Source organism: Lycium barbarum, chromosome 12 (genome assembly GCF_019175385.1).
Source record: "Lycium barbarum isolate Lr01 chromosome 12, ASM1917538v2, whole genome shotgun sequence".
In the NCBI taxonomy this organism is placed as follows: Eukaryota; Viridiplantae; Streptophyta; class Magnoliopsida; order Solanales; family Solanaceae; genus Lycium; species Lycium barbarum.
This window is the reverse complement of record NC_083348.1, coordinates 42,637,447-42,640,127: the sequence shown is the minus strand read 5'-3', so window position 1 is coordinate 42,640,127 and position 2,681 is coordinate 42,637,447. Positions and strand designations below refer to the sequence as shown.

At 37.7% G+C, this 2,681-nt stretch overlaps 1 pseudogene; it reads left to right on the top strand.

Annotated features, from left to right (window-relative positions):
• The first annotated feature begins 220 nt into the window (after window positions 1-220).
• LOC132624235 (ATP synthase subunit beta, chloroplastic-like) overlaps window positions 221-2,681 on the top strand; it is a 14,043-nt pseudogene continuing 11,582 nt past the window's right edge.

Below are 2,681 nucleotides of genomic sequence, written 5' to 3'. Positions count from 1 at the left end.
GGAAGGAATATCATAGCATGGGATTCATGCCTTAGAAAGAAGGGACTAGCCTTACATACCTTTGTCATTTAGCTAGTCTATTGCTTGCTCGTCCTCCTTTGATGACACGTCTCTACCTTCAAGAGAGAATTTATACTAACGTTAGTCAATCGACGATAAGAACACGCTACTATTTCTAGGGAAAATTGGACAGCATTTCCTTTGTTTCCACTACGTTTCCCATGTTTTATTTCAACTCCCAAACATGCATCATAATACTCACCATATCGTATTAATAATCGTCATTCGTCCACATTTACCACATTCCACCATTTTTTCTCCAATTTCTTCACATTTATTGTTATATGTTCGCTATCGTATTTTCCCGTGTATCACACTTATCTCACGGTCTACATATCATTTATAGAGTATTCATACTCACAACACTAGTACATTCATGATTCCATTCAACTACCACTCATTCATGACACTATTCACTCTTGAATGACCCATTTGCTATGCTCTTCTACAATTCGGGTATCTTAACCTTTCAATACCTTAAACACCATAAAATGGTCATGAAACTTACCTTGGATGATGGTTGAACAAGTCTTGAGTGGAGTTTCTCCTCTAGCAACAAAACCCTATCTCACCTCTTTTGGTTTTCTTTGAAGAAGATGAGCTTTACTTGGGTTTCACACTCTTGTTTTCATGAACTTGGTGTTGATGATCTTAGTTTTACTTTGATTTCTATTGTAGTGGAAGAGTGGAGAGTTTTCTAGATGGTTCTGGAAGAGTGGAGAATGAATGGAATGAAAAATGAAATGAAAGGGTCCCTTATATTAAAAATACAAAACTGGCCGACCATCTTTATACGGACCAACATACGGTCCGTTTAATATTTACTGACCGTATGTTGGGACCGTATATTTGGTCCAGTGAACCTTGGTGTTCTGGGCTAGATCTACAGACTGGACATACGGTTTGTATATATTATACGGCCAGTATGTCTGGCCGTATATTGTCCAGTTCTCCGGAACTTGTTTTCGTCGACTCGTTTGATCTCCGATCCTTATGGAACCTTCTTGGAACTTGTTTATCACCTCAATATCAATATTAGGGACATCATCACACTTCTCTAAGACATCATTATGCCATCAAGGTCTCGTTGTTCGAAATTCCTATCCGATACACAACGTATGATTCGCTTTCCTTAGCAACTTTCTCCCCTTGCATTGTATGCCTTTAAAACCTCATTGAGGGTCATCTAATACTCTCTCTTACTCGTCCAAAACATCGTATACGCCGCGTCCTCTGTTAGCCTATTCACTGTACATGTACGGCGGTTTTTCCAAGGTGTCACAAATCATGATATAAATGACATTAAGAACATGGGATAGACATTGTATATGAATGAATGTAATAGTGTGCTATGACCATAGATATGGATGATTTGAAGTGAATTGAGCAATACGGACAATGTAGGTAAATGAAAACTATTGTTATGATGTTGTGAATGTTGTTATATATGTTTGGGAGTTGATGTATGATATGGAGGAAGTTGTATAAACAAAGGAGATGCTGCCCAAATTTCTCTAGCTAAAAGTTTGGTATGCAAAGCTATCGATTTTCTAATGTTAGTAAATACTTTAATAACGGTAGAAACGTGAGCATTGAAGGAGAATGTTCAAGCGATAGAATAGTTGAACGGAAAGGTATGTAAGGCTAACCCTTCTTTCAATAAGGCATGGTTCTTTGGCTATACACCTATCCTTTCATGAGCCTATAATGTCCTCCAAATGATTCTATCTTTAAAAAGCTACGAAGCTCATGACTCTCGATATGTTACGATTGTACCAAATTCCTTATATGATGAGTAATCCTCTAAGGATATATGTAATGAACGACGATAGTAATGATGCTAAAGATGCTTATGAGATTTTATGTATATGTGTCTATGTATGACTATTATGAAACCCTGAGCTTATATGGCCGGGTAGAATATATATTGCGCGCGCACCACTGCAGTTGGGTATGGATAACCCTGAGCCTTGGTAGGGCCAGATATGTATAATCACCGAGCCTAGCCATGGTCGAGTACGTGAAACACCGAACCCTCATGGTTGGGTATGCTATCTAAATGACATGTATATGAATAATCATATGTATATGTAAATGATATGTATATGAATAAGAATATGTATATTAATATGGATATGTATATGAATATGATTATGGATATGAAATGTAAATGAGTACGGATACGGATACGGATGTATGTACACAATCACACATTAGAAATGGAAAGTCCCTATGAAAATCAAGTAAGTGTTTATGATGATGATACTACTATCTCCCATCCTATGCTATTTCTTATGTTGTCTATTATGCTTTCATAATGATGTTGCTCATGCTTTACATACTCAGTACATGCTTCGTACTGACGTCCTTTTGTTTGTGGACGCTGCGTCATGCCCGTAGGTGTCCAGGGAGATAAGCTTGATCCATAGCTTTATTACTCAGGGACTACATAGCGGAGCTCCATTTCATTTGGAGCTACAACTTTTGGTATTTATTCTTTTGTGTACATACTTATGGGCATGGAGGGGTCCTATCCCACCTATATGATATAACATACTCTCCTTAGAGGCTCGTAGACATGTGTTTATGGCTAGATGTATGTAGCCTTGTCGGCTTATATT